This window comes from Ursus arctos, unplaced genomic scaffold, assembly GCF_023065955.2.
Source record: "Ursus arctos isolate Adak ecotype North America unplaced genomic scaffold, UrsArc2.0 scaffold_10, whole genome shotgun sequence".
In the NCBI taxonomy this organism is placed as follows: domain Eukaryota; kingdom Metazoa; phylum Chordata; class Mammalia; order Carnivora; family Ursidae; genus Ursus; species Ursus arctos.
This window is the reverse complement of record NW_026622764.1, coordinates 21,676,381-21,696,235: the sequence shown is the minus strand read 5'-3', so window position 1 is coordinate 21,696,235 and position 19,855 is coordinate 21,676,381.

The window sequence follows — 19,855 nt, the reverse complement described above, 5'->3', positions numbered from 1 at the left end:
AAGTGGAGTTCTGGAATGTTAATTCAACTTTGAAAGATGAGGTTGAGCTAGCAGGCTGTTGCCAGACCAAAAGAGAGATTGTATAATAGCCAAAGCATAGCTGACCATGATCCTTTGATTGGGGTAGGATAAAAACTAAATAAGGAAAATAAAGTCTTTGAGAAGCCATATTGAGTGTCCAAAAAACACTAGAACACATAATTTGTAGAGTCAATTATTTATATAGTTAAGAGATTTTGGCCTAGTATCATTAAGTCATCATGAAATCACTATAGCAAAGGACAGACAATAGGTTGATTCTAGGTGTGGGTTTTTAAAGGCTATACAACTGATGAAGCAGAGTCAGGAGTTTTATGGATGATGCTATGAAATTATGAAATGATCACTCATGAATTTCAGGGTTAACAAAGAATGAAAATAATGATTGTAGTAGAAGCAGATTATAGCTGGAAAAAATAGGAACTTGTTTTCTGAAAGTTGAATAGAAGAATGTAAGATTTTGGAGTTCAGCAGTTTTATTACAATGACATTAAACAAGATCAAAAAGCTGTTAACCAGGTTCTCTCCTTATGAGTATGGGTCCTGGAAAATAGTATTACTCACTGCCAGTGCTATAGCAATTTATGGCAGGTATCAATAGAGTAAAGCATGATTTCTATAAAACTTTCATGCCTAAAATCAAACTTTATATTGTGGTCTCCTCCAAACTTCTAATCCTAAATATGACCACCTACAGTTCAAAATGCATAGAAACTTCCCATCCCTCCCTTGTATCACTAGCACTCTCTAACCTGAATCTTAGGGCACATAACAATGCATATTGGGACACTCCTCACAATTACCTCCGCTTATTTTGATGAATTCCTGCTCATCCTTGAGCTTTCAGCTTTAATGTTACATTTTCCAAGAAGTCACATTTACACCTTTCTGTGCTACCCTCTGTATAATCAGGAAACACCTATAACTACGCAATTATTTTGATGTAGTATCGCCAAATGTCCTACTTCTATGTTCAAAACCAATATTTAGAGCAAACGTTATCATTCTTTCTGAAAATCACCAATGTAAGTATTAATAGGCTGTTCACAGATCCTCTGTGAACAGTAATTGCTTGTGACCTCATTGAAGGAATATTTTTTCAAAGAGGAGCTTTTCCATTGAATATCTGTATTTTTGTTTTCAAATAGTCCTTAAAAGGCACTGAGAGAATCGTTACGGATTACATGTTATGCACCCTGGAATCCTTGAACTGTCTTCTGATATATCTATGTCACCTGTGTTTGCTCTGCTATTAGTAGCCTAGGGAAAAAATTATACTTTCACTGGCACAGTGGCAAATGTTATTTCTCCGTTTTTGTCAATTTCTGAAATTGGAGACTTACAGGGCTCCTTAAGCATTTCTATCCAACATTGCTGCCTGTGGGTGTCTTTTATATGCTCACAATCACCATTGTGAGCACCAACTTTCTGGATCTGCTGTTTCCCTATTTTTATTTCTCTTTTGGTTCTGGCTGCTATTCCCTGTGGTTATATTTACTGCAGAGCACACGTCTTTACTGCTGGCAGCGGCTGCATCACGTTGCTACATTAATGCCTACAGAATTGCCAACACTGCCAAAGCTGACATGCGTGGATGCTGTTCTCCTGCGCCTCCATGTCTTTGTGGGGTGCTGCCATTCACAATGCTTCCATTCATCCCCCAGTAGTGACCCTGGGGTTCTAATGATTCACAGAAACTCTTTAGTGAAACACATCTTTCTGGTTTTCACTTGCTGTTCTCTCTCCCAGGAATTCTGATCTCAGTCTATAGACGTTAGAATGGGGAATTAAATGTATCCATTTGTGTAGTCATTTGCTCATTCCATCAACATATTTTTATAGAGTTCCTATTAAGTCCCGGGTGCATGGCTAAGCAGTGAGAATGCAACAAAGGTATTGTTCACTGCCAGATCCAGTGGACAGTCTAATCTGGTGGAAGAGACAAAGATTCAAGGTGTTTTTTTTTCCATTTATCCGAAATATTTAAAGAACACTTACATGTCTCCCATTCAGAATAGAGTAATAAATAAAATTGGCCCAGATCTTTCTCTCTTGGAAGTGAAGTCTTTCTCCTCTTGACGAAAGTTAATGAACAATAAAAAAAAAAATAAGTAGTGATAGCTGTTATGAAGAAAAACAGCAGAAAAATAAAACCATATTATATGTGATGAATTTATAGGGGGATAGGTTTTAGATAGAACATCCTCTCTAAGAATTTGTCATGTAAGAAGAGATCCAAATAAGAATAAGGCAAATAGACTAATCAAAAGGACAATAGGCAATTACAGTAAAAAAAAAATCAAAGCCACTGTTATTATTGCATTTTAAATAATATCTTCTATAACTAAATTTTATTTTGATTATTGCCACATTTACTGAGGCATTGTGTTCCTCTTTCCATGTTGAGTATATGTATTAAAATTATTCTCAAATGTCTTTTGCCCTTTTGTCCCTCTATAGTTAAAACTATATTACAAATGAACTTAGGTAGCAAAAAACAAGTGAATTCAATCAAGCAGTTTTTCGATTTAAAACACCGAGTTAGATACTAGTTACTAAACATGGATTTAAATGTAGTCAATCTGTTCTTTCCAAAATCATTAATTCTTTGATTGAAGTCAATAGACAGGCAATCTGAACATGCACATTGATTAATCATCAACTAACAGGAGTGATTCCTTCGATAAAGTTATAAATAATCATTCCAGCCATTTGTAATAGGTAATTGGATTCACTTAATGCCAAAGGAAAGAAAAAAAAAGTTCAGATCTAGTTCTTTTTTTTTTTTTTGTAAGATTTTATTTATTTTTTTGACAGAGAGAGTGAGAGAGAGCACAAGTAGGGGAGTGGCAGGCATCCCAAGCAAAAGGCAGACACTTAACCAACTGAGCTACCCAAGGTGCCCCCAGATCTACTTCTTCAGGAATAGTTTGCTCTAAGAGACTGATCATGTTTGCATGTCATTGTTATTCTAAAGGGATACTACATAGACTGACACATATTTGTTATGGTCTGTGTGTGTGTGTGTATATATATTAGAAAACTCATATTCTTATTTGGTCAACACAGTGCAATATATAAGATCCCAGAGTGTACAAAATTAATACTAGGTTTTTTTAATCCATGACAATTTTGGAGATTAGATTATATATATAGATAGATAGATAGCCAGAATACATTTTATTACCTTAGGAAACTTAGCATTGTATGTAATTTTTGTCCCAATAGTAATTTTTTTCCAACTGTTAAGTTATTGAGTCATTAGTTAAAATTAAGGAACACATCTATAAATTTGGAGCTACATATATATGTGTGTGTGTGTGTGTGTGTCTGTGTGTGTGTGTGTGTGTGTGTGTATATATATATATATAGATTTTTTTTTTTTTTTTTCCTGGTAGAGCTCACGAGTGGGAGGGGCAGAGGGAGAGAGAGAGAGAGAATCTTAAGCATTCTCCATGCCTAGCATGGAGCCTGACTTGGGGCTCGATCTCACAACCCTGAGATCATGACCTGAGCCGAAATCAGAGAGTCAGATGCTTAACCAACCAAGCCACCCAGGCATCCCTGGAGCTACTTATATTTTTAATAAGTAAAATGAAAATTATTTTTAGCTATGATTTGTCATACCTCTTTGTTTCTTCATATTTAAGAATGTATGTTTAAAAAAACTGCCCAAACATTGTGTGGTGTATCTAAAAGTTTGAAGTGCCATTCCTAGGGCGCTGAGTTCTAGGCATATTTATGATCTTTTGAGTAGACACAATAGTGTATGCAAACCCCTGTAATCTACCTCAGAGGTGTTTAATGACTAAATATAAAGTCAGTGTATAAGTTCTCAGAGAATTTCAAGTAGCATAATCCTATATTTAATTTCCAATTTTGGTTCTATTCAATTGGTTTTGTGTCTGTCTTTATACTAGGATGGTGTAAGGAGGTTCTGATTTCCTAGGTCCAGCTCAAGGGTAAACTAGCAGTCACATACTTTCAATTACCTCTTCCAACAGTAAAACAATAAAAATATATAATTTTTAGAGTGTTTCAAAAGGTTAAATTTGACTTGCAAAATCAAATTTTAATCATGAATCTTAAAAATATATTTCCTGGGCACCTGAATGGCTCAGTCATTGAGCATCTGCTTTGGCTCAGGTTGTGATCCTGGGGTCCGGGAATCAAGTCCCATGTCATGCTCCCTGCTCAGAGGGGAGTCTCTTTCTCCCTCTTCCCCTGCTCATGTGCTCTCTCTCTCTCTCTCACTCACTCTGTCTCTCAAATAAATAAATAAAAGCTAAAAAAAAAATGTATAGGCGCCTGGGTGGCTTAGTCCTTAAGCGTCTGCCTTCGGCTAAGGGCATGATCCCGGAGTCCTGGGATTGAGCCCCACATCGGGCTCCTCTGCTGGGAGCCTGCTTCTTTGTCTCCCACTCCCCCTGCTTGTGTTCCCTCTCTCGCTGGCTGTCTCCCTCTCTGTCAAATAAATAAATAAAATCTTTAAAAAAAATAAAAAATAAAAAAAAATTTTTTAAATGTATATGCATGTATATATAAATATTTGTATTTCCTAAGCTTCGCTTTAATATGAATAATGAGTAGAAAATGTAACTTCAGATTTCTTCTGGGCTTTTTCTTATAATCACTGGTATTGGGGAATTCTAATGGTAGAATATAGAATATGTACAGCAAAACTTATTTGTCAAGGATTGTCATGAGTTTAGATTTGGACTAGTTGAATGTGTGATGCTCTGGACACATCCAGATTACAAATATCCAGGGCACAATCAAGGAAAAAATATTATAAAACAAATAAATAAATTATTAAACGATGTTCCAAGTTAGAGGTCAGGGTGAAGATTTATTCTGAGGATATAGATTTTGGCATCAGCATCATATAAATGATAGTTTAAACCATGACTATGAATGAGGACACCAATCTGCATAGCTTTGCCTTTTTCTGCAGTAATGTTGAGAAGCAAATGTGTAGGAGTAGAGAAATCAAATATTTATATGTGTGATTTATGGCTACAACTTGACTTAATATAGCATCTGAATCCTAAGACCACAGTCTTATCTTATACATTAAGCATATATTTCACCAAACTTGGTTGATGACTTTTCAATGTATTGGTATATATCCTGCCTTAATTAAAACACATGCACACAAGCGTGCGTGCACACACACACACACACACACACCATGTAGAATATAGAACATGCTATTCTCATTTCCTCTATAGAATACAGTGATCTTGGAAATGACCTTAGCATTTTATTATTTCTAAAGCAATGTCACTTTTAACAGTATAAATCTCCCTACATTTAAGTATAAAAATCATTTGTGGTTAAAAACTGTTAAAATTTATTTTTATATTGATAAAGCAAAATAGTGGGCTCTTATAGTCCACCAAATGCTTACAGAGTCTGACATGTCATTAAATGTTCTCTTCAGACCATTTGGTTCATCCTATACTTGGGTATTGGAAATATTCCACTTTCTAAAACTCATATTAACATTTAGACACATGTGGCAAATTTGTATATTTCTCAGTAGATATTTTATGGCCCTCAGTGGTTTCCAATTTTACCCAATATATCAAAAGTGGAGAAAACTATGTAAAACATTATGAGGAATCTCATATGCTATGGATAATTCAAAAGTCTGTGACCAGATTGGTAATTTAAATATATGAAGTGGCAAGTATAATACTATTGTGAGCTATGGTCTCTGTTCTACCAGAAAAAATAGAATCCCACCTTGAGGCATCAAAATTTATTTTACTTGTAGGGAGCCATGGACAGACAGGGAGCCATGGCTTTCTAAAGGTTCTCATGAGTGTAAAAAACCATGGGAACTAGTGCTGTGTTAGAAACTTGAACTGTTAATTGATAAATTTCTGGAGTTACTTTGTGGACAAGTCTAATAGTTAAAACTTTAGAACCCAGGCATTGGGGAGAGGGGGACATAATTTTGTGAGTCTTACCTCCAGGAGCTTGACCATCTTCAGTAGTAAATATTGGAGAAAGTTCCCCTCATGCTTCCAGCAGGGAGAAGAGAAAAGGAATTATCTCGAAATGCTCCAGAGCACTCTCTTAACAAGGCCTGCCCTCCGAAGAAAATAGTTAATCAGAGCCTAACCTGCTTGGGGTATTTTCAGAGCAAAACTGACTTGGGAAAAGGGAAATACCAAACTCCAGCCCACTGTAGCCATTGTCTTCCACCAGAGTGGGGAAGAAAAAACTTTGCTCTACCTATTCATTCCTCCCTCTACTGCAACCTCTAGCATCCACTAATCTTACTGTATTTTTAGTTTTGCCCTTTCTAGAATGCCATATAGTTGGAATCATACGTGTAGCCTTCTCAGATTTGATTGTTTCACCTAGCAATATGCATTTATGGTTCCTCCATGTCTTTTCATGGCTTGATAGCTTCTTTCTTTATAGTGCTGAATAATATTCCATTGTCTGGAGGTATCAGAGATTATTTATCCATTAAACTTGGTTGCTTCCAAGTTTTGGCAATTATGAATAAAGCTGCTGGTATAAACTTCAATGGGCAGGTTTTTGTGTGGAAGTAAGTTTTCAACCTCTGTGTGGAAATGCCGAAAAGTGAGATTGTTGGATCGTATGGTAACTGTATGTGTAGGTTGGGGTGGGGAGAAACCTGCTAAATTGCCATCCAAAGTGTCTGTACATTTTACCATCCCACCAGCAATGAGTGAGAACACCTGGTATTCCATGTCTTCTCTAGCATTCGGTGTTATCAATGTTCTGGATTGGGCAATTCTAATAACTATATAGTGGCATCTCATTGTCTTAATTTGCATTTCCCTGGTGATGTATGATGTGGAGAACCTTTTCATATGCTTATTTGCCATCTGTTTATCTTCTTTGATCAGGTGTCTGTTAAGGTCTTTGACCCATTGTTTTAGTCAGATTGTTTATTTTCTTTCATTGACTTTGTTTGTTTGTTTGTTTGTTTAGAACTGGCTGAGATTCCCAAGCAGGATCTGGTGTGGTCTCAGAGATGTCTGCCTGAGACTGGGGCAGGCTTTGATTGGTCTGGGCTGAACAAGGCAGACCCCCATGTTCCGCATTGTGGTAAATGCCTTGGTTAGGAATAAGAAGAGGAATAGGTTCTCAGAAAGCTTGCTTCAAAACAGAAACCTGAAAAGAAGGGTAATGAGCCAGGATAAACTGAGATAACTATGGAGGCTGATTCCTGAAATTATGCTGTTATATTTATGCTTATGCAGTTTTGGCTTTGGTGTACACTAGTATATTATACTTTTATTATATAGACTGTGGTTGTTATAGTTGTTGTGACTTTAAAACTTCAACCTCTTTTAGACTTTGATTCTCAATATATAGCATCAACAACCATGAGATACTGGGTTTTTAAATTTTTTTTCTGATTTAGCTCATATTCATTTTGAACAAACTTAGGGCATTCATTATTCCTTCAATTCTCTTAAAGATAAGCCTCTCAGCATTACCTAAGTCACCATTATTGTGTCCATTATTATTTTTCCTTTTTTTCATTTGTTTGCCTTTCATGAACCTCTCCTTAGTTTTATTGGTATCAGTTCCAATGTTTTCAGGTTCACTATCTGCCGTCCTATCTGATTTATCATTCAGCTTGCTCCTGTATTATCAGGGAACACATTATTAATTTTATTGTTCTGTTTCTCCTGGCTGGCATATTTAACAGGATTAGATAAAATTTTCTTTTCTTTCATGTAAGATGAGGACTCACTATGTTTTTCACTAGTAATTACTTCCTTGCTATATCATTTCATTATTATGATTGTGTTCAGTATTCTGGGCAGTGGCAGTTTGACTGATTATCAACCAGAGTTTTGTTTGTGATCCCCTGTGTGTCTATGATTAAAATCCATGAACTCTTCCCCAGGTAATTCAATATTAATTTAATATATAGCTTAACACATTATCATTTTATTTCCCTACTTTCCTAATTTATATGGTATTTGGTGCAAGCTGTGGCTTTGTTTAGATTGTTTATAAGTTGTTGTCACAAAGTTAATCTTATGTTTATAATTGACTCAATAGTTTATCTTATCGTATTGGGGAGAAAACAATATAGTAATTCACTTATTTCTTATTTACCACATTTATTATAGATACACACAAATGTAAAAGTCATAGTTGAAGATGTAATAATCACACAGATTTATTAATTTATTAATGAACCAAAGATGAAACAGAAATAAGATCAAAGTCAGAGCAGGTTTAATGTTGCCCAATAAAAGGAAAGAGAAGTTGGCCCAAGTAGACTTCAGAGAGATTCTGGGCTCAGAGTCAGCAGGCAGGAGAGAGTTGTAATGAAATTCATGTAAAAACTAAAGGAATCAACTCAGAGTCTGTATTAGGAAGCCTGCTCTAATCTGTAGTGCTATTCCCTCCCACCAGGAACAGACAGAGAATAGGGAGCCCAGGTTATCCTCAGACAGTCTAATGGTGATGTGGCCTTCCTGTATTAGCATTCGTTGTGTCATTAGGGAGTGTACATAACCTAACAGCATTCACATCTCCTCATCTTAAAGTGAACTTTACCAGTTGCTTTTAAAGGTGATCCCTGGAAAGCTCATGGCGTGGCACCCCCACTTAGGAATAGTCTAGCCTTTAACAGATCCACTTACCCAACAGCAGAGAAGAAAAATTCCATCTATACTATCCCTGAGCTTAATTTATGAGTTAAGGACAATTAATTATCCTCATACTTAAAGGAGAATTCTAAGCATGATCAGTGACAACTAAAACAAAAAAGAAAAAGAAGCAATGAATAAATATCTGAACCAAGAGAAACAGAGATTGTTGAGAAAAATGAAAATTTTACAATAAGCTAAATTTAAATTTAATTGATTAAAATGCATTCCTTAAAAATAAGATACCATGGAAAAATAAAAATTAAAAAAAGAAACCTCAAAAACTAAAAATATAGGGACACCTGGGTGGCTCAGTTGGTTAAGCATCTGCCTTTGGCTCAGGTCATGATCCCAGAGTCCTGGGATCGAGTGCCTCATAGAGCTCCTTGCTCAGCGGGGAACATGCTTCTTCCTCTCCCTCTGTGTGCCTCTCTGCCTGCTTGTGCTATCTCTCTCTCTCTCTCTCTCTCTCACTCTCTGTCTCTCAAAAAAAAAAAAAAGTGAAAATACAATTTATACTTTAAAAAAAAATAAGAGAGCTCTACGTTATGTGTTCAAAAACATTTCCCCAAAATTGGGGCACCTGAGTGGCTCAGTTGGTTAAGCGTCCAACTCTTGATTTTGGCTCAGATCATGATCTCAGGGTTGTGGGATCAAGCCCCACCTCAGGCTCTCTGCTCAGCAGAGTCTGCTTGGGATGCTCTCTCTCCCTCTTCCTCTGCCCCTCCCCCTGCTCTCTCTCTCTCTCTCTCTCTGTCTCCCTCTAAAGTAAATAAATCTTAGAAAAAAAAAATCCTTTCCCCCCAAATGTAAAGGAAGACATTGAAATAAAGCCTATGAAAGAAAAGATGGATATAAATCATAAGTTTCAGGAAATGTACAAACTTAAGTGTCAGTTTGGATGATTCCAATTACATATATGAGGAAATCTCACTTAATTATATTAAGAATGTATTTGTTCCTGTATCTGAAATGTCGAGAGATGAGATAAGTAATGGAAGTACTGTGGAAAAAGCCCAACCTTTTTTTCTGTGATTGTCTTACTTTTGTGCTCCTCCTGTGACCTTTGTCCTCTGGCTGCCTTCTCTGGCTGCAACAGCAGTTCCTCATGTCACATCTATACACTACTATCCAGAAAAGTGAATTATCTTTCCAAGCAGATTTCAACAGAATTTGAAGAATGCTTCTTTTCCAGAAGCCCTAGCCAGAGCCAACTTCAGAACACTGCAAGCATTTTTTTTTCCTTATCTTTTCCTTTTTTTTTTTTTTCAAGCATATTTCAAAGAAGGGCACAGTGACAGCTTTTCTGGCCTTAGCCTGGGAGCCCATGGTGTGTTGCAGCTTGTGATTCAGCAAAGCCTTTTGCCTCTCATGTAGGTACCAAGCAAAGCCTTTTGCCTCTCATGTAGGTACCAAGAATTCCCTGGAGTGGAGTTTGCAAAACCATGGGGATCACCTTCCTGCTATTGGTTGAGGCTGTGGAGAGTGGAAAGGAGAGGTTGACTTCTTTATCCCAAGAAGGGGCATGGCCCGTGGTCTGCTGTCTGGCAGGAGGAGGGACAGGCTGCTGATGTGCCGCATGAGCAGAGTCTTACTGTAGGTCAGTGGGGCATTTGTCAGAGTTTCTAATCGCCCTACAAGCATCCTGAATGTTTAATGCCAGAGGGAGCATGACATTAAATAGAAAATAAGAGCACATGACAAATCAAGAAGGAAAGAAAGAAAGAAAGAAAGAAAGAAAGAAAGAAAGAAAGAAAGAAAGAAAAGAAAAGAAAGAAAAGAAGTTTTAACTTTCATGGCACTTTTCCCCCTTGCTTTTTGAAGAGACCCTATGTTTTCATTTTGCCATAAGCCCTGCAAATTAATTATCTGGCTCTGGCCTCAGCATATATTTTTTCTTGATATGCATTGACCTAAATTGTGCCATACTTCCAATCCTGAATTAAATAGCATGGCAAGGAGAATTACATGTAAATTTGAAAGAAAAAATAAAGATGGAGGTAGGATTAACTACTCTGAATTTCATTGTTGTATTGTTGTAATAACCTCAATAAAACTCAGAGTTCTATTTACAGGAGGACATTCACTGCTGAACAAATGTCCACAACAATCTATGCAATAAAATGGCTATAAAAAGAAGAGAAAAAAGTGGATGTGATTCAGCTAGGAAATAAAAAAAGAAATTTACTTAAGACATTAGGTAACACAAAAGAGTTACTTTAAGATGAACAGAATAAATGAAAAAAACACTCATATCTATACACATGTTTATAGAATTTCAAAACACAAAAGATATAGAGAAAATCCTAAGGCAGAAGGGAGAGGGAAAGCTATATTCCCCAATAATGAGAACGAAAATAGCATCACGGAGCACTTGACATTACAGATACTGGAGTCTTGCTGTCAAATTTCTGAGGGAAAAGATGTTTTGGGATCATTGTCTAAAATTCTATTCTCAGCTAAATTAATAATCAACAGTGAAGCCATAAAAGATGTTTTCAGACATAAAGGGCAATGAAAATTTGCTTCTGATGACTTTTTTATGCTCTACCCAAGTTGCAGTGGCAAAGGCAGCAGAGGGGTGACCATATAGAAGGTATGGCCCCGGAAATGATGACTCCATATATAAAGCATTGGATCAGTAACTTGCAGTAGTTTGTGTCTTCTCAAAAGCATGCAGAGGCATTTAAAAGGGATAGTTCTAAGAAATAAGGGATCAGATAAAGAATGATTGAAAGATGAGAAAAAGATGATGGTGATAAAGGCAGAAAAATGAAAAATTAAGAAGAGCAATCAGAAGCTCCAGTAAAAAATATTTATGTATAAAATTTACAGTGCAAAGAGGAAAGAAGATAACAGATGTGATGGAGAGATTTAAAAAAATTCAAGGATATAATAAAATCAAAATATTTGTTTTTGAAGCTAAGGATAGTCATAGTTGAGCATCTATAGAGTGTTAACAATAGCCATATATAAATGAGAATAGAATATTTAAATTATTGGCACATAAGCATAATTTTCTAGTGACAATACAAAAATTATATTGCTTCATAGTCTTAATCTGTGGACACATAATTAAAATCAATTTTGAAGGCAGAATGTAAGATAATTCTAAAAATCTTGAAAATGCTAACTTAAATGTACTATTGATAGATATTGGGCAGATTGGAAGGAAAAATTACTCTCAGTACAGGCCTGAAATTCTGTTAGCAGTTGATTGAAATAGATATAAAATTTTATTTTGATTTTAATTTTGAAACCATAGTCAGTGATCAAATGAGTCAAAGTAATCAAAGGACTCAACGATATAAATATTATTCAGGAGGGGAGAAAAGAGGTTAGAATAAATATAGTATGTTTTATAGGAAGTAATCAGTGCAAATTTTCTTACAATGATATGTGGAAAAATAAGTTAAGCATGTTTAAAAAAACAGAAAAAAATTAAGAATTTGCCTTTGAGGAGTTGAACTTGGATGGACAAGGAAGGTTTTGTAGAGATCATATTATTTGTCCATGACTTAGTCATTTTTACCCTGTGCATGTAAAAAAGACAATTATCAAATATTCATGCCTCCATTTGGTATCATGCAAGTAGTTCAGGCCAATGGGAAGTGAATAGAAGTAGGCCTTCAGCCCATGAACAGCTCCCCACTTACCCTTTTTTCCATTTTCTCCTATCTACAAAAAGAGCCACTTAAAGTAGGGCTGCCTACCACAGAAACCCTTCTAGTACATTCACATCAGTTTGAAAGAACAACAAACATTTTATGTGTTAAGCTGCAGAAATTTGGAATTGTGTTTTATACCAGCTAGATATAATTCCACTAAATAATTTAGACAAGAAAACTGTTTTGTGATAAACTCTTCTAAGTGCAAATGATATGTTATTATGTGCATGTATCATTCTGATGAAAACTATTTTTAAAATGCCAAATAAAAAGAAAGAAACCTCTGCTCTTGTTTTACTGAAGGTTAAAATTTCATGCAGTGCAATTTTCTCAATATTATATCTACCATGTCGGGTTTCAGAATTATATTATATGGAAAGCCTATGATTTTGATGTATTTCAAATTTATAAAATCCATATTTTTCTGAAGGAAGTGAGAACACTAACTCGAAAAGATATATGCACCCCGTGTTTGTTGCAGCATTATTTACAATAGCCAAGACATGGAATCATCCTAAGTGTCCATCAACGGATGCATGGATAAAGAAAAAGTGATATATATACACAAAAGAATAATATTCAGCCATAAAAAGGAAGGAAATCTTTCCGTGTATGACAACATGGATGAACCTTGTGAACATTATGCTAAGTGAAATAGGGTAGATGGACAAAGACAAATGCCATATTATCTCACTTATATGGGGAATCTTAAAAACAAAACAGAACTCATAGACACAGAGAGCAGGTTGGTGGTTATCAAAGGCAGAGATAAGAGAGTAGGTGAAATGAGTGATAGTAGTCAAAGATACAGACTTCTAGTTATAAAATAAATAAGAGCTGGAGATGTAATGTATGGCATGGTGACTGTAATTAATACTATACTGCATATTTGAAAGTGCTAAGAGTGTAGATATTAAAATTTCTCATCACAAGAAAAATATTTGTAATTATGTGTAGTGATGGATGTTAACTAGATTTATTGTGGTGATCATTTCACAGTATATGTGAAGAATGAATCATTACCTTGTACATCTGAAACTAATGTTATATGTCAATTATATGTGAGTCAAAATAAAACAAAAATAAATGATGTGTATTGTGTATATTTAAACTTAACTAAAATGTTATAAAATAAATAATAGGCATACTCACAAGTGAGTGTCTTCACAAGAAAGAAGATAAGGCCATTTATTTGGCCAAAAATACATTGAATAAAAGGGACCAAAAAATCAGCATAGAGCTCAAATGGACCTCAAAAATGAACACTGTATGGGTGCTTTTTGAGGAACTCACAGAAATGCATGCAATAATTTGAACCTAATGGACTATAATAATGCTACAAAACTGTTTTATTAATGCAGGAGAGTGTGAAGGAAATGTTTCTGAGTACATATTTATAAAACCATAAAATGATTACTGATTATTCTGCAGTGCACTCTGGCATATTAGCAAGCCTGCTTCGATATTCATGCGATATATTAGCTTCACACAACCCCATCATAATTTAACATTTTAAAAAGAAGTGCTACCCCAGACTACTTTGTTTACAGAGTATAAAAGCATCAAGAGTGCATCAGTCAGATTTTCCTGCATGGTAAACTAGTACAAATTTAGTAGCTTAAAGTAGAATCATTTTATTTTGCCCATAATTCTGTGGCTCAGCTGTGTGACTCTTCTCAGGCAGCCAACTGATACATGCTGGGTTCTCCCCTGCCTCCGTTGCCAGCTGATGAGTCACCCAGCTGCTAGATGTTCGAGGATGGCCTGACTCAAGTGGTAGGCAGTCGGCAGCCTGATGGAATAAGGAGATAAGCCGGGACAACACATTTCTGCATCTCATCGTTCCTTGTCACCCAATAGGCTAGCCCATACTTCTTCCTGTGATATTTCATGGTAGTCTCAGAATTTCAAAAGGCAGCAAGAAAACGTGTTAATATGCAAACACTTTTACAATCTAACAGAAATGGTAACTTTCAAGAAACTAAATGTCAGAGTTTAAACCTACTTCATATAGGTAAATGCATTTCTATTTGTGTATTTGTGCAAATGATACATCATGCACTGTTATGTGTACACAAAACATGTATGCATAAACATATCATTTAGCCCTTTATTTTAAGCATAAATTGATGACATTGTGGAGTCCTCTCTTTTAGGTTGCCTTCATGGGCCATCACCCATTCCCCAGAAATCATACCATTCTGGTATTCACCTGTTCAGGACTTGGAGAACCCATATTATTCTCTAGTTCAGGGACAGTTCTTTACTTAGTCCATGAATATCTACTGAGCACCCATAAAGTGTAAGCAATATTCTATACACTAGGTATTTAATAATAATAGAAATAGGTAAGTCTATGAACTAAGCTTTTAACACAAGTAGGAGAAAGAAAAGTTGAAAACATACACATTGAGAAAGTGGATCCACAAAAGATCTAGAATATGAATTTATTTTAGGATAATAAATATATAGGCATTCCTTTGCCAATATTTGATTACAAGTACTTTCCTATGGCACCATATTTTCCTTTTTACCACTACTCCTTTCATAAAGAGATGATTTGAATTTTCTGTAGGATAAGACTTAAGTACTTGTGTGCTCCTGAGAAGTTATTAAAGTGAAATGTATCAAGTAATTGAAAATTCTACAGTAGCCCCAAGAGTCTCTTTCTTCCTATAATACTATGACACCCACGTCTTGTAATAGTGATATACCCATATGTATAAAAAATACTCTTGCCCTCCTAAATACTTTAGCATAATTATATTTAAATGTCTTCGGCTTTCTGTGTAGTTCAAATGGTTCAAATAGAGAGTTACTATACCAGTTGTTGGTTTACATAATTATAGCCCTTTTGCTGGTACATTCCTGAAGTTCTTAATTTTTTTTATTTAAACACAAAGGATACTTGGTTTAAAATATTGATGAAAGGCAAAAGCAACCATTAAAATAAATATATCTAATGTTGTGGTAAGCACAAAATAAACATATCACCTTTATTCAAAATATCTGAAACTTGGAAGCAACCAAGATATCTTTTAGTAGGTGAATTGCTACACAAACCCTAGTGCATCCAGACAATGGAAATGTTATTCAGTGATAAAAAGAAATGAGCTATCAAGCCACTAAAATGCATGGAGGAAATTTAATACATATTAAATACTCTAGAAAGTAGCTTTCTAAAAAAGCTAAATACTATGTGATTCCAACCATAGGACATTGTGGAAAAGGCAAAAGACAATGAAAAAGCATCAGTGGTTTCCAGTGGGTTGAGGACAAGGTAAGAAGGGTTGGTAAGCGGAGTACAGGGCATTTTTAGGACGGTGATATTGTTCTGTAGGATACTGTAATGGTGTATATAGGTCATTATGCATTTGTCAAAACCCATAGAATGTATGACACAAAGAGTGACCTTAATAGAACTTGGACTTTAGTTAGTAGTATTGTATCGATATTGGCTGATGAAGTGTAACAAACGTAGCTCACTAATACAAGATGTTAATAAGGGAAACTCTGTGTGTGTGTGTGTGTGTGTGTGTGTGTGTGTGTGTGTGTGTGTTGGGGGTAAGGGGTATATGAAAACTGTGCTGTGCTCACTTTTTTGTAAACTTATATAAGTATTCTAAAAAATAAAGTCTATTAATTTAAAAATGACATTTCTATAATGTAGGCCCCCATCTAAGCCAAATAACACACAAAGAATCACACAAAAGAAAATTGTAGTTAAGGGGCAGATATGATGGAAGGAATCATATAATTTGAAGGATTCGTATGATCAACGCAGATACGTTATGAAGGAAATATGATGGCTCCTATTTTTCTTCAGAATATGCAGAGTCATATTTATTTGGACCTCAATTGGAAAAGCATAATTCCTGCTAAAAGGATTAGGTCATGATACTCCCTTCACCTCAGTGCACAAGATAGTGCATCACAGAGATGAAGTCAGAAAGTTTGATCAAAACTATTTTTACCATAGCACTGCTAACAATTCTATTGGAGCTAATAATGATGGTGAGGATGAAGAGAGGACGATGACGGTATCAACATTAACTTAGCTTTTGGTATATAACAAGAACGTTATGAGTCCATTTCATAACTGGTCTCATTTTATCCTAACTCTGTGATGCAGATCCCTAGATTACAAGGGAATAAAAGAAAAAACAGAAACTGAAAACAGATACTCTGATATAAAAGCCAGTATTTATAATCAATACGGTAGTGATACAATGTCTTCATTAAACATAGAGGAAACAATAAGCAGAACTTGGCAAGGAAAATAATAAAAGTATGTTAAAAAAACAACATTTCTTAGCCATACCAGAGTAAGAATTTTAATATAAATATAAATATATATATAGCATTCCTAAAATTAATCTTTGACATTGTGACCATAAAGTATTTCTAGCACATTACCATGATCATGTTAATCTCTGTTAGAGCGGTTTCCCACATCTCAAATAGTAATTGACAAATCCTTGCTTCAAAGGGAATATTTAATGTGTTATCTATATTTTCTATCTCCTTTATTTAAATACATATTCATTACTGATAAATATGTCGTGGTAATAGTATGTATTACATATATACATATGTATTAATATATATAGATGTAAGTACATACACATATACACATTCATACTTCTATGTGTATTTACAAATATATAATATTGTGAAATGCTCCTACTTCTTATCATGTAATGTTTTAACGTATTATCAATAAATAACTGCATGATTTAAATTATTCTCATTGTAGTTAAGATTCAGAACCCCAAATTAAAAATATAAGTTAAATAGTAATCATTATATCTCTTTAACTCAATATTTTTAATTCTCTTTGGAATGCTAAGCAGTACACAAGCAGAGCAAACAATTCTAACAAACAAAAATATGATATATAGTAAAAACCCATGAGCTAAACTGCAGTTGATTTTTTTTTCTGAAAGATCAAATCTCGGACAATACATTAGACTCTCACTTTACAGATATTTCCAATATATTTAAATATGTATTTTCAAGCTGTAATCAGTGAGAATGGTGGTGAATGTATTTGAGTTTTTATTGTCTCTGCACTCATCCCCTAAATAGGGTCAATGGTTGCTTATTATTTTAAATAACTAAGAAAACAAACATTTATTATAACAATGTTTGGTGATTGTTGCATACCTAAAATACAATTCTATCATGTGTATTTTGTGTATATGTGTGAATATAGTTATGATATTTGGTTATAGTTATTTAAGAAATAATAATAGTAATGATAATGGTAAGCTTACCTATGCATTGATCTCCAATCTGCTATCAATTACTAACAGAATGTGATTTGCATGTTTTTGTTTTAAGTATAATTGAATTTCTCTTTCCTAAATAATGGTGGCCTAATATTTCAACTAACCATGAAAAATAATATTCTCGTCTTTAAAAAGGTGTTTTTTTTTTTTTTAGTATAACATTTGCAGCCATCCTCCTTCAATTATAATGTATTTTTAATCTGTAGAAAATACCAAAAGGAAGTGTTAGCTCTTAGGGGAACTGAATATGCTGATAAATTAGCATCTTCAAACTTTTCAAACGATTGGCTATTCCTTACTATGTCTGCTTCAAAATTATAGTTGCATGTAATAAATGTAAGGAAATATTAGAACATTTTCCAGTTCTAAGATACATCATTTAAATGGGATTTCTGTTCTGTAAATCGAATCAAACCATTTACAAAGTAATGCTTTCATACTTTTCTTGATGGATGTGAATGAATTCTTTATCATTGTTGCTATCATAGCATAGTAGAGAATCTAAACAAATAGATACAATTTTCACTAAGAACAAGATCAATTTCACTTTTTGGCAGTTTCTAAATTGTGTTTGTCAATTGTTAGTGAAATTATGGAGATAGATGATCACTGGTCCTGACCTTTCATTACTCCAAGGCCACGGTGTGAAGGAGCAGGTTGCTGCCATAAAGTTTTCTTGGTTTGTTTCAATTTACAGGATCTCAGGGTTATTTCTTAAAGCACAGAACAAGATAACTGGAAATGCTTATGGAACTTCCATTCTGACATTTTAGATATCAGATCTAACTCCGAGATTTTTACAAATCTGTTCATCCTATTGTACCTACTTACAGTTCAGTTTGTTTAATTATACATCTATATACTCAGATTTTTTTTTTTTTGGTATAACTGCACTTGGCCCTTTTACTTACTACACTTATTTATTGAATTTACTTCATTATAAATGAAACTTTCTTTGTATGCAATATCTAGGTGTGCCCTTTTTTTCCTGAAAAGTGTTTCAAGCTTAAATTTTTAGCAGGAAGAAGTACTTCCAGGTGCCACAGATCCCCAAATTAAAATTCTGTTATGCAGATTTATTTTCAAATCAGAATTCATGCAAAAAATTGGCAAATGGTGACCCTGAAACAACTCTGAACTCTTCTATAAACACCCTTGATTTTGAGTGACAGTATAACTATGAAATATAACGTGTATTGTGATCTCTATTGCTGAAATAAATCCAATATGTACGCACTGGTATCATCCAGTCATCTATAGGATGGAAAAGTAAATAAATAAGCCACTAGTCATTTAAAGATTTCGTATATGTGGGCTTACATTTTAATTTTGAGAGCAACACTTATCACCATTCCTTCTGCCCATCCACAGCTCCCACCCCCCAAACACACGACTCCAAGGAAACCTATTTTGAAGAAAGCTATCCCTTTCAATGAATAGTTGATACTCCTGAATCACTTCCTAGGAAAACTGATAATATTGCAATGCCAGAATTCTCCATCTACATTGCAAAGGCAGACAAGTTGATTGTAATTTGAGGTTTGGGGGTTCTTGCGAAAGAACCCTACTTCTTTCAAAATATTTTCGTTTATGTTGAAACCATTCAGTTATTATTTGAACTAAGGTATTCTCATTCCAAGAACTTTCTATTAAATTCAAATAACCCTAGGTAGTAGTATTCTTATTTATTTCCATCCATTTTCATCACTGAGACAGATTTATTATCAGATATTTTAATACTCACTAGGAATCAAAGTTCATTGTCCTAAGGAATGTGATAAGACCATTCTTGAATATCAGAAAGTGCCATGCGGATGCTATTGCACAATAGACATTGAGAAGGATTAGAACTACCATGGCTTCCTTATAGGTGGTTTGGGCAGATGGTAGCTATGTAAGGTTGAGGCTTAATCTTTCTTATCTAAAGTTCTATTTGCTAATGGTTTATTATTTTTATACATTTTTTTTCTGTTGCAGCTTTCTATCATTATATTGCTGTCCACACCTTAAGCCTTAGATGCTATTTATCTTGCGTTTCCAGTGTCATAACAAATAGAAAAAATGAGGAATTTCCTGCAAAATGATGGAAGAGAATACAGTGATTTTTTATCCAGATAGATTCCAAACTCTGAGTGCCTGGGTTTTTCACACCCATTCAGTTAATTGGAGCTCCTACTCTTTCATATACTGTAGAGAAAGC